This window comes from Echeneis naucrates, chromosome 24 (genome assembly GCF_900963305.1).
Source record: "Echeneis naucrates chromosome 24, fEcheNa1.1, whole genome shotgun sequence".
Lineage (NCBI taxonomy): Eukaryota > Metazoa > Chordata > Actinopteri > Carangiformes > Echeneidae > Echeneis > Echeneis naucrates.
The window spans coordinates 12,163,675-12,176,679 of NC_042534.1; the positions used below are offsets into that span (position 1 = coordinate 12,163,675).

Consider the following 13,005-nt stretch of genomic DNA (forward strand, 5'->3'; position numbering starts at 1 on the left):
ATAATCTGGTTGACCTCTGTGAAGTGCCCAAGAAGCATCTGAATTTCCTTTGACCAAAAAAAAAAAAAAAAGTTAATTTTCCTAATTTAAACTCAAGTGTCTTGGAGATCATAAAAACTACTAATACCTATTTGCACAGGCTACTGCATAACAGCACAATAGGGGGCTTGGGCCAATGCTTTTAAAGGATTATATTATTGCAAATGAAAGAAAATCAAAAGAAGGGGGATTTGGGGAGTACACTTTCATACCTGAAATGGATGTGAGCATAGATGTTTCCTCTCACTCTGTCCATTTCAGAGAGGGACACACATGAGGGGTATGAGGGGTAAGCCAGAAAGAAGTTTGTGATAAGCCAAAGCTTGAGTTTGAGACAATGAGGACAGGAGATAGACAGCGGGATGGAGTAGAGGAGGCTAAAAAAAATATGGGATTTTTCCTCTTGCCCAAATAAGTACCTATTAAAAGAGAATTTGTGCCCTGGTGAGCAGCTGATAAGGCAGCCAGGAGAAAGGAGCTGTGGAAATAGAACATGTCCATATAGAGAGGAACACTGTGGAGAGAGGGAGCAGGATGGGGGCAGGGGTTAAATGCTTCCCCAGAATCTGAGCTCTCCAATGGCGTAAACCAAGTGAAAAGAGTCCCTGAGTCCCTGTTGACTGACATAGCCTAAGGACCTACTGTGAGCATGACTGAGCATAGGCAGCTGAACTACTGCGCAGCTTTTAAAATCAGTTTCACATTCCAGTGCCATGTTTTTCAGTGTTTGAAAACGCAGAGGAGATATTTCTTCCAGGTCTTCTAACTCTTATCGGCATTTGTCTTTTCCCAGCAGTAGGTTTTAAACTCCTAGACTTATGGAGAACAAGAAAAGACAGTGGCCAAAAGAGGAAAACCTGTCTTGACAAACAAACACCCTACAGATGTTGCTCCTCTCTGACACCACTGGTCTCCATAGCAACCTTGCTGGCCAGTAATAGCCTCTAGCTTGCCTGGCTGTAACGGCGTCATGCAGAAGCGCACACACAAACAACATACACACACAAAGAGGACCATTTCAGCCACTGAATGGGATCCCAGTGTGTATTTATAGAGACAGTAGGACAAAGGGAAAGAAATAAGGTATCACCCATTGCCATATCAAATGGAGACAAGTCCGTACTCTAGCATACTGATAAATTTTTTGTTTGTTTGATTTGGTGTAATGATATAACAGCGTAATTGTAACATCAAATACAGTCTTTCCCAATGCCAACACTGTCTACATAATGATTCAATGTGGTAAAATAAACACTAATCATGAATCCCAATTATACTCATCTCAGGTATATCTTAGGTATGTATACTGTAATACCTCCCAAATGACTGCTATGACATAACTTTAGCAAGAAATTAGGTGCTTTCTTTACAACTGTGGAAATCACATTACATAAAGGGCTGAAAATGTCTGCAAGTGTCTGTACTGTAATTCAATATACTGTATGTCAGCGGTGAATCTGAAAGCACTTACCAGGTGACAGACAGGGAAACAGCAAACCGAGGGGAGGGGAAACACTGGAGGACAGCACTGTACCACTCTGATATAAAAAAAAAAAAATAAATAAATAATTAAACATTACATTTAAAAAAAATTAAGAAATTAGTCACTTGCACTTTATAGATACCTAATTTACCAGTGACTTCATTATTCAGCTTCATCTTCTACACTTACAGTAACAGTACAGATGCTTGTGATGCCTTCAAGGCAGACACTGACACACAAACACATGCACAGACACACACTATGAGTGTTTGCGCACACAATACTCTGGGGTTGTTATCACACTCATGTTCCTCATCTTATTTGCCTTGTGCAGAATTTTAATAATTTCTCTGGCTTCTGCTAAATAAACTTTTAATACGAAGCTGCTTCCCTTAAGGAATGCTCTCCTTGTCTCAGAGAGATGTGGAAATGAGCTGGCAAATAAGATAAATGGCACCACCTCCACATCTGCTATGCCGTGGCTGGTAAAAGGCAGATATGTCAATTAGGATGAGAGCCTTCGTGAAAGCATAAAATATAAATGCATACAGGGTAAAGGGTCAGACAGAGAGACCGAGTAGAAGTGAGAGTCAGGAACAATAGATGGAAATAGGAAAAAAGCCTCCTCTTGGCATCTACCTATTTTCTATCCTTATGTCTACACCAAAGACAAGACAAATTCCTCAACATTTCCTGTACTTAGCAATGACTGCACTCTGCCTGTGTCTCTCCTCACCTCATCGTCACAGCTCCATCTTGTTTTGCAGAGTGCAGGACAGGAACTGTGCCGGTAATGATTTCTTTATACAATCACTTTGCAGGATAAACTTTGCCAGATAAGACAGTCCAGGATAGATTTCAACAGCGAGGAACATTGCTGTTGTGAAAATTATATTTACATCTGGGGTTAACCCATCTTATTAATGTAGATTTTTTGTGCAGCTAATAGAAAAATATATCCTGTGACTTGGCTGCTTTGCTGCCATTTTGCAGTAAACAAGGAGGCTGTAATGTAATGACTGATTATATATTCTAATTTTGCTGTCATTTTGGAAAAGTATAGAGATGCATTCACACAAGTGCTTAAAAATATGCGTGAAAAATCTGTCACCGTCATCTCCATTGTGTGGTCATTTGCACAAGCACCCTGTCTATGGCTTCCTGAAATGGCCATTTCCTGAATGATCAGTCTTTCCCGGAGGAGCCATCTGTAGCAATGCTCAGCTGTCTGAATCTCACATGTACCCATAGGACACAAACTTGTACATGAATTATGGATTTAAAGAAAGGCTGAGTGCTGAGAAAAACCCCACACTGTGACGTAATGAAAAAGAGAGGTCCATGATTACTAATTGGATTATGCATAATAGCATAATGAGCTGGATTATGAATGAAATGACTCCATGAGTAACCCATATAAGGACCACACTGGCTGTGAAATAATGTATATTTTTTGATTACCTGACAAGGGAATTAAAAATCTATTCATAATCAAGACTTGATTTAGAAGTCAGATTGGATGTAGCAAAATCTATTTTGAGTTGATTGATCACAATTGACAAGATGAAGACCACCTTTAGAGTCATTCAGATAAAATAGTCCACATGAGAAAGGGTCTCACTGGATGAGCTGTTCACAGGACTCTTCAGCCAGAAGTGAGGATCAGTGGATACAATCTGCACCGAAAAAGGGAAACCGCATCATTTATATAGAGATCTGTATTTATCTTATGCTTAGCTTTTTAGTGAGAACACAATGGCTCGGACTAGAATGATAGATGATGGATGACAGGGTCCCTTCGGGGAGGTCATACCCAGAGGGCCATCAAATGAAGTGCAGCCTGGACTGTGGGACAGCAAAGATGTGCATGGCTGACTAATATGGAGTGGAGTGGGGCTCAAGTAGCAAGGCAATGAACCTCAAACAGTAAAATTTGAAATACAAAATACATTTAAGAAACACGCTCTCCTGTGACATGACTTTGGATACAAAGATAGTCTGAGTCATCAGATTAAAATGGCAATGAAAAAAAAGTAATGAACTTTAATTTAGGGGAGTTTAACTGAAGTACAGTAATGCAACAATGATTTAATCCTCATTTTTGTATAATTCAAACATTAAAGCAGGTGCAACAGTGATCCCTTACAAGAAATGAGAATTGAAGCTGGTAGAAGAATGAATGGGATAACAAACAACAGTACATGATAATTCGATTATTCATTCATCCATCTTCTACGGCTTATACGTTTCCAGGTCATGGGGGGTGCTGGAGCCAATCCCAGCTCACATTGGGTGAGGTACACCCTGGACAAATCTCCAGTCCATCACAGAGCCAACACACACAGACAGAGACCAACAACCACTCACGCTCAGTGCTATTATTCAATATTTCTAAATCAAACCTGTTCACTTTCAACTCACAAACTGGTAGTAAGCAGTGCTACCACAGAAACGCCCAGCAACCTGTGCTTTTGTAGTCCAGTGATGGACACAAAATATTAAACACAGGCTGGAGATACTTTATTATCTGCTCTTCCTCCCTCCTCTGTTTCAGCCTGTGTATTCCAAGTCACCTTATTAAGCAGTAATAATTCCTTTTATTAGGGCAACAGGTACGTGGCTTGTAGTCTCACCCCTGCTTGCCACAAAATTTAAATGGTGTAAAAGTGATGGCTCTACTGTTATCAGTCAAGCAATGACAGCTCCACAGGGGAAACACACAGGGTGCTGATTAAAAGGACAGCACTGTTAACAGAGCTACCCACACACACTCCCACAAGTATAACAAGACAGGATATGGCAGGGAAGTGACATCATCCATGCTACCTGGAATAGTCCAATGTAAAATACCAGAGTATTTTGTGCAACCTTTTAAACACACATATAGGAGAAACTTGGTTATAAAATAAATTTGACATTACTCACAACAGGAATATAAAGCAGGGAAGTGACATCTAAAAAAATGTGTGTAAATACTGTATATATACACCTGCATAATGTAAAAGTTAGTAAGCACAATGACCTTAAAAGGTGACAGCCACCAAAATATGTCTTATAAACTAATTTGGCTCTGAAGAAATTGGTTAGGGGGATCAAAAGCTGACAGCCTCTCCGCCTCAGGAAATCAACCCACCCCATAGCGTGACATGCTGCTCTCTGTGGGACTCACTCTTGGCTGTAATGCTGCTATGAACAGCACCTGTTAGGGTATTGAGAAAGCAGCTCTCATTTTCCTACTGCCAGATAACTTCCTTTGCTATCATCTTCTTAGAGTAACTATGAAGGCAATATCAAACAACACCAACTCTGGAGGAGCACTCTGAGAAAACCCCGCCTCCTGGTTTTCATGCAGCTGTGTCCCATAGGGCTGTGGGACTCCTGAGAGGGTTGAAGGAGGGTCACCATATTGGAAAGTGATTCTGTGGCCAGTGACCTCAAACAACTAGCCCTAAAAAGGTTTATTCTAAGACTATATCTACAAAGAACATGAAAGAATGATGAGTTAGTAGGAGCCAAACTGGCATTTATCTTCACATCTAACTATTGGCAAGTGAGAGAATAATGTAATACTTCTATGATGGTAATTGTATTTTCTTTTCTTGGATGATACTTGTATTTTCACTTGAAGATTTAGAAGCAGAAGAACAAATCTTTTTATTTTTATTTTACAGATGCAGTCAAACTACAGATCAACAAAAAGACCAGCATTGACTTGAACTGAATGAATGATTTGAAAGAGCAATCTGTTTTAGTGTCTTCTGATGAGAATTTGGGCAAAAGTGAAATGAGAGGTAAGGACAAAAGGAAAGGCATCCTGTGAAAAACAGAACAGTGGAGAATGAGAGGGAGACAGTCAGACAAAGAGATGCACCAAAACATTTCACATGCACTTTGACTTTAATATTTTTCCTTTTCTGTATCATGCTGTCAGGAGCCAGCTCCCTGAGGGTGTATGCAGAAAGAGAGGCAGCCAGAAAGAGTAAAACCGAGGCAGAGAGAGGTGAGTGGTGAGTTTTTCTGCTTAGTGAGTCAGAACATCACCTTGTGCCTTGGAGAATGATGGAAAATTGTCTTCAATAACAAGACAAATATTAAATCTGGGTCTAACACACATGTACACAGATCAGCCAACTTTTATCCCTTACATAAGCAGTCTTTTCAGACATGGATTTTCTTAAAATTGCATTTTACTATTTGTGAATTGATACCCCCATTGAATATAAATATTGTATCACATAATCTATTATTATCATTTCTGATGCAAAGTGTAGCTTTCACGTGGTGTTTAGGATCTCTCTCTCTCTCTCTCTCTCTCTCTCTCTCTCTCTCTCTCTCTCTCTCTCTCTCTCTCTCTCTCTCTCTCTCTCTCTCTCTCTCTCTCTCTCTCTCTCTCTCTCTCTCTCTCTCTCTCTCTCTCTCTCTCTCTCTCTCTCTCTCCTCTCTCTCTCTCTCTCTCTCTCTCTCTCTCTCTCTCTCTCTCTCTCTCTCTCTCTCTCTCTCTATATATATATATATATATATATATATATATATATATATATATATATATATATATATATATATTCTCATGTTATGCTGTTTTAGTTCTCAACATTAAAAAAAAACATCACACTCAGTTCTTGAAATTACATATACTGTTTTTCAACAGCCATTCCACGCATTTACATTCCACAATTCATTCATTCATCTTCTACGGCTTATCTGTTTTCCAGCTCACAGGGGGCAAGGGTGTGGTACACCCTGGACAGGTTGCCAGTCCATCACAGGGTCAACATACAGACAGAGACCAACAACCACTCACACTCATACTCAGACCTACGGGCAAGTTAAAGTAACCAATTAGCCTAAAAATACATGTTTTTTGATGTTGGGAGGAAACCAGAGTACCTGGAGGAAATCACTGGGGGAACATGTAGACTCCACACAGAAAGGCCCCAGTTACTAAAAAAAAAAAAAAAAAAAAAAAGAAGAAAAGAAAAGTAGTATTGTTTATTGTTATTGACTGCCATTCCTGTGCTGGATTCAAACTGCCTACCTACACATGAGGTTCACATGAAACGAGGGATGCTTGTAAATAATTGTTACCATTTTTAATTCTATCCTAATTATGAGAGCCATACAGTTTACTGTTCACTCTCCCATGGCCCTACCAGTGCTGTATTCAGTCAGTGCCAAACCACGGTGGCTGTTTTTCTGCAGATGTCACTGCAAAATTAATGCATTTGACCCTAAACTCAGATCTGGTCATGGTCATTCATCAAAAATCTATCAAAAAGCAGGGCTGGGTCATTTTTGGCTTTTCTCCAGATATATATTTGTTTTGTAAGTAAATAGAGAAAAGAAAGGAGCATTTTCAGGCTGTCCCTTCAACTTGTATGAGTGACATCGATTTCAATTATTTTTGACTGACCTCTTCATTAAAAGATGTGATTGTTTGGCTACACTATAAACTGCTGTTTTAACACATTAGCAACCAATTTCCGAACCCAATTTCCTGAAAACAGAAAAGAATGGAAAATGTGTTTTCATTGATCGGATCAGAGTTTGGGTCTCAGGGGCTAATTCAAACCTGACACCAGCATATGAAGAGCATCATCAGAGGAGCTTTCAACTAGAGCCCTTGGGTTAAATAACAACAACAACAACAACAATTCTTGTCTGTATGCTCAACAACAATAAAACTTCAAAACATCTAAATAAAAGTCTGATATCAGTGGGATTTCCATGTAGTCAATTTTAACAAGCCAAGAAAACACTGTGAAACAAATCAACCATCTCTTTGTGGAATACACAACAGCTGTTATCAACAGCCACCAGTTTCTTTAACTTCATTGCATCCTAAAAAGCCTGGTGGCATTTCTCAGATCACACATCTGGATAGAGTCTAGAGAGCAGTTGAGGTCAGTGGAAAGTAAGGAGGAGTTATTAATGGGGAAGATGAAAGCTACTCAAGAGGGTATTCCCTGAGTAACTGTCTTCATGATTAAGTAAGTGCATCTTGAAAAAAAAATGTATATAGAAAATTAACTCCTCTTGTCATTTAGAGAAAAAAAAAAGTCATACAGCATTTGCCAAAGGAACATTTATAACACTCCTCTTATGATGTGCTTTGATTGCGACACTTTTATAAACTTTACGTAACTTCCACGGTTTGTTATGATAGTCATCTAATGGATTTATGTGGTAAGGTCAGAGGTTTGTTTAAATGACATGTGAGAAGTGGCTTTGACATATATCTGGCACTGGTCAGAAACCCATGTGAGGGAACTGTTTTCCCATTATACTCTGTGTTTATACTTAGCCTAAAGTTTGTTCCCCTTAATTCTAGAGTTCAGGAGGCATTTTAGGAGTTGTAAATATGATTGATCTGCTTCCCTCCATACAAGCAAAAAAAGAATATACATACAGAATACAATATACATACATACATAATTGGCACCCTATCAAACTCTTAATGTTGTTTTACTCTGAGATATCTGCAAAAACAGGCATTCCCTCACAGCCATTAGATTATGTAAGTCAATAATAAAATAGGCACAATTGTGCTCTGCTCTGTATTCTGCATTTCAACTTAGCTGAGCAGGATAAGTGATAAGCTCAGCTGCTAAATGTTACATCATTGCTTGGACTTATGTTGTACAGCAGTGGGCTGATTAAAGATGCTCTTCTGGCACATACTGTGTGTGCAGACACACACACACACACACACACACACACACACACACACACACACACACACACACACACACACACACACACACACACACACACACACACACACACACACACACACACACACACACACACACACACACCTCCCTCTTTTCCCAGCCAGACAAGAACAGTGCTGTAGAAAGAGGAAGAAGCAACATTCCTGCTGTTTATCTAGTCATCTGATCTCGCTACAGAGTCATGTGTTGGAGCTGTGTCAGAGGCTCGGCAGCATGCTTTAGGCTAACCCTTGCCGAATGTATTCTGCTGTTTTCATTTCCTCAAGTCGGTCTTTCACATAGCTATATCGTAAAACAAACAGGCTTTCCCCTCTGAATCACAAAAAGGCTGGAGTTCCTTCCAGACAATATTGTCTGATCTGAAGTGGACCTCTTTGCATTTAACACGTGAAACTCACTGTGTTCACATTGCTGGTTAAATGCTTATATAGCTTATATATGTAAGTGGAATCTCTGATTGGCTGGGTAATAATAGGAATCCAGAGGAGGATGGTACAAAATCAAGTTTTGCATTCTGGAGCAAAGGTCGACAGTTTAATTGGAAGTGCAAATTGCGTTCACGTGTATCCCCATTGTGGATAGGGCCATGGGTAAAATGAGTATGCATGCCGCAAGTGTGTGTGTGTGTGTATGCATTTAAAATGGACGGAGGGACGGGAGAGCGCACATGTTTAGCCGAGCTACAATTATCTTCGCATAAGTGTTGTCTTGACTCCGCAAAGCCTTCACACTAACCAGGAAGCTTCCACTGACTGCTACTGAAACAGCTAAGCTAATGCTGCCAATTTTTTGTTAAAAAAGAGTAAATATTGACTTGATGGCTGCAGCTCCCATCTGTTGGTGTGAGAATAAGCAGCTCCCTCTCTTTCTGTCTGCTTTGCTTTCGCTCTTCATCTCTTTCCCTCCTTCTTTCTCATTCTGTGCTGCTGTCTGAGAGTCTGCAGAGAATACCCCTGTCATTATATTCACCCTCAAGCTACACTTACCCTTGTGGTGAAGACATACTCTCTCATCACTGTGCTCTCACTTTCTTCAACCAGAAAACAGTGAAATCTTAGATCAATTTATAACATTTGGAGTATTGGTTGGGGCCCAGTTTTAACCAGTTAAGTTGTGTTTGAAGATGAGCAAGACGAAGTAGAGCTGAGTGGTTTATTGGTCTAGAGGGCACAGACTGGGAGTTACTGAAACTTTTGAGACATCTATTATGATGAAGATTTTCATCACTACTTGCACGTACTATCTTAGAGAACCATCTATATAAGAGCTATCCCTTTAATAGCTCTGTTCTCCAAAAATATAAACTGAGCTCATATCATTTCTAGATGGTGTCTGAAAGCAGTTAATTGTCCTTGAAGCTACGGTTAATTCTTAAATACACAATTGCACAAATAATTTGTCATATACAATTGAAGGCTTAAAAATATTTACACAACAAAAGAAGTCAGTTTGAAAGAGTCAGGTGGAAATGGAAATCCAAGGCTCCACTGAGCCTAAAAATAAATAGTTCTTTGACAATAAATATCAAACTATCTGGTGGTTTATGTTAAAATGTTTAAAATGTTAAAGCGTATGATACCTCTTAAACTGATCGGTTTGTATTTGATAAGATTGGTAATGAATTTGTCAAGACATACAATTTAGTGGGATGAAAATGCACAGTCTCTGCTGTACTGACTAGGCTACATTGTACAATGTATAATAAAGTGAAGCATGACCACAAAACTGAGATACATGAACCAGATCTGTTGTGCACCATTTTATCCCTCAGACTACAAAGATGGGAACTGCATTCGCTTCTTTTACATTTATGCTAATATACTGCCACATCAAGACAAAATGGAGGGAACTGTTACAGTGCATGCTTCTCTTTATGCTGAATACATCTTAGACTTGACAATCACTACGAATTTTAGGATATTTCTAAAAATCACACAAATAGGGAATATTGAAGTCTTGTCAGGACCGCTGATGTTTAAAAGTGAGAACTCTAAACAATATTTGAGTCAAGTATTCAGTCATCCTTTGTTTTTTCAAAAAAGCTCCCCTCTGACAGCACTATTACCGTATTTTCTTCTATCATATCATGTTCTCAAATATTAAATAAGCACTTCCAGTGAAGCAAGTGTAATTTATGGATAATGAAAATGTATCTCTCTCATCTCAATAAAAATAAAGCTTTAAGCATATGAAAATTAATCAAGCCCAGCAGACAGACTGCCTTCATGCTACACATTACATCATTAATACAGATTACATCACTAATACAGAGCATATTATAGAGAGCAATCACCTCTCAGCCGCATTAGTTTCTAGCTTGGCAGGAGGGACATCAAAGCAGCAGCAGCCCAGCAACCTGCTTATTGGTGAGTGATGTCTGGCCATGGATGGACGAGCCCTGCATTTCAGTTGTGTATGAACCATCAAGTGAAAAATGAGGCCTCTGGTTTTCATCATTCAGCACTAATCCAATAAATTGTCTGTCATTGGCAGCTCCCAATGCAACTTCAATGCAATGTTGAACACTTTACAGAAAAAAAGCACTTGTAATCTCTAACGAGGCCTCAAAGACAAGATAAGAACAAGATAAAATAAGAGTCAAGTGGCTATGGGCTTTATCTTAGATGGAAAATCTTCTGTACATTAAAGAAAACAGATCACACACTGAGATGTCTCAATGTCAGGTAGACCTACAGGCAGGATTAGGCCATATGTTTCACACACATTATCTATATGCTTTAATCAATTAACTTAATGCATATTAGGTTATTAATATGAACTGGATAAAGGTAATACTGAAGAGGTTTCTGCACCAGACTATATTCTAGGATTGCTGCCTGTCCACCAATTGCTACCAGATGGTTACTAACCACAGGTTCTGGTAGGAAGGACATACTGGGAACTGAATAAAAATACCAACAAGAAAATATTGCAGTGATCCGTGGCAGTGAGCAAACCCAAAACTCACCAGTTCAGCATCAATAACGTTCAGTGGGAGAAGCTCATGTCTTGGCCTGCAAAGACAAAATAGGACACACGGTAAGGAGAGAGAACTTCATAAACCAGACTTGGTTGACGTCTAAAAACCTGCTATACAGTAGGAAACACAGGATTCAAGCTAGTACCAGAGAGATGAGCACATCCTGTATCCCTGTACCGCTGCACTGCCAAGGAAAACATACAGTAACTCACAACATAGACACAGAGATTCAGAACAGCTTCAGCTTGCCAGATTCTAACAACTGGTGTAGATATGTCACGGGTTGTGATTTAACATGTTTAAAACAATCAACCATAACACAGGGCTTGTTAGTTGGAGTACCAGTTTATCTGTTTGGGGAACAATAAAATAGGCAGTAAGTCTACACCACTACGGACGCAGATCTCGCTGTGAGCCTTTTGAGTATCCATGAGGTTGACTGACAGCTTTCTCGTGGCTGCTGTAAGAAGAAAGTGTGCTATGATAAGAACCCAATAGCTCCATCAAAACCAAGGAGACCATCCAGCTAATCAAGCCCAGAGCCATCTCCTAAAAAAAAAATGAGAAGCATGAGAATAAATAAAGAGGAAAAGGAGTGAATGAGCACAAGCAATCAAGATGTACAGTGAAGTGGCAGGCAGAGGAATGGATTCCAACTCAAGTCCCACTAGAATAAACTTCCAACAACCTTCAAGGAATTAAATATGCTGTTGGCAAGTACGCTACTGTGAAAACATACTAACAGAGAAAAAGAGATTTTCTCACTTCATTGCTGTTTGGACCAAACCCTACAGCAACATTCAGCCTTAACACAGAATTAAAGACAACAGTGGGAAATGTGTGCCTTTGAACCTTTTCATAGCCTATTCATCTTAATATCTATGGCTGCTACACTTTCACATCTTGGAAAACTAAAAAAAAAATAAAATAAAAAATCCTGTAAGTTCCAAAATGTTGAGATGTTGTTTTACTTTCCCCCTCTTCCATTATATGTTGCCTTTTTATCAAAGAGTCAAGATCCAGTTTTCTTGTAAGCCTCTGTGTCACTCAAAGAAAGGATATTGTTATTCTCACTGGCTAAACGCAGAGAGATGCAAATCAAAATAAAAATACAAAAGGCACCTTCAAGCCATTCAAGTCTTAACAGTAAATTAAATTGCACCCATACCACCTGCATTGCACTGACTAAAATATATCTGACACATATCAAGCAGGGCATGACAGGGTTATTTCACTCAGCTCAACCCAGACAGAAAATTTGCTAACTTTGGACGTTTGGCAAAAAAGATATAATTTCAAACTGTCAAAATTTGACAGGTAAGTGCTACAACACACCCTAAGAATAGTGCAATATATCAGCGATTCTAAAATAAAAAGGGGAATCTAGTGATGTTTTGTTTAAGTCTGATAATGAGAAGGTATCATAGGACATAAAATTGCATCCACGAAATATTAAAACTAACAATTGCATGGTGATAGTCATGATCACAGTATTTGCAAATGATAGATAGGGATTATTATTGAAACCCTGGTCATGGCGTCTTTCTGTTCCCACATAAACATACACAGAAGTAAGATCTCTCAGTGATGTGCAGCACTGTCTGTGGAAAGAAAAAAATTACAGACCACTGAGTGCTAAAAAGAAATAACAATTACAATTATAGTTAGTCAAAAAAATATATATAAATAAAAAATAAAATGAAGAAAAAGGAGGAGAGCACAGGCACATACTCAGTTAACCTTTAAGCTTCTTAGCCACCTTTACTCAGCCA

General features: G+C 39.1%; 1 protein-coding gene across 4 annotated transcripts in view; it reads right to left on the minus strand.

The window, feature by feature from the left end:
* plcb4b (phospholipase C, beta 4b) overlaps positions 1-13,005 on the minus strand; it is a 54,854-nt gene that overhangs the window by 40,084 nt on the left and 1,765 nt on the right. For 3 of the 4 annotated variants that reach the window (XM_029496387.1, XM_029496386.1, XM_029496382.1), the window contains exons 2-3: positions 11,222-11,267; positions 1,511-1,577 (exon numbers count right to left, since the gene is read on the minus strand). The gene's annotated coding sequence lies outside the window, so the exon portion shown is untranslated. The remainder of the gene's footprint in view (positions 1-1,510; positions 1,578-11,221; positions 11,268-13,005) is intronic. The other variant, XM_029496384.1, reaches the window with a different exon arrangement.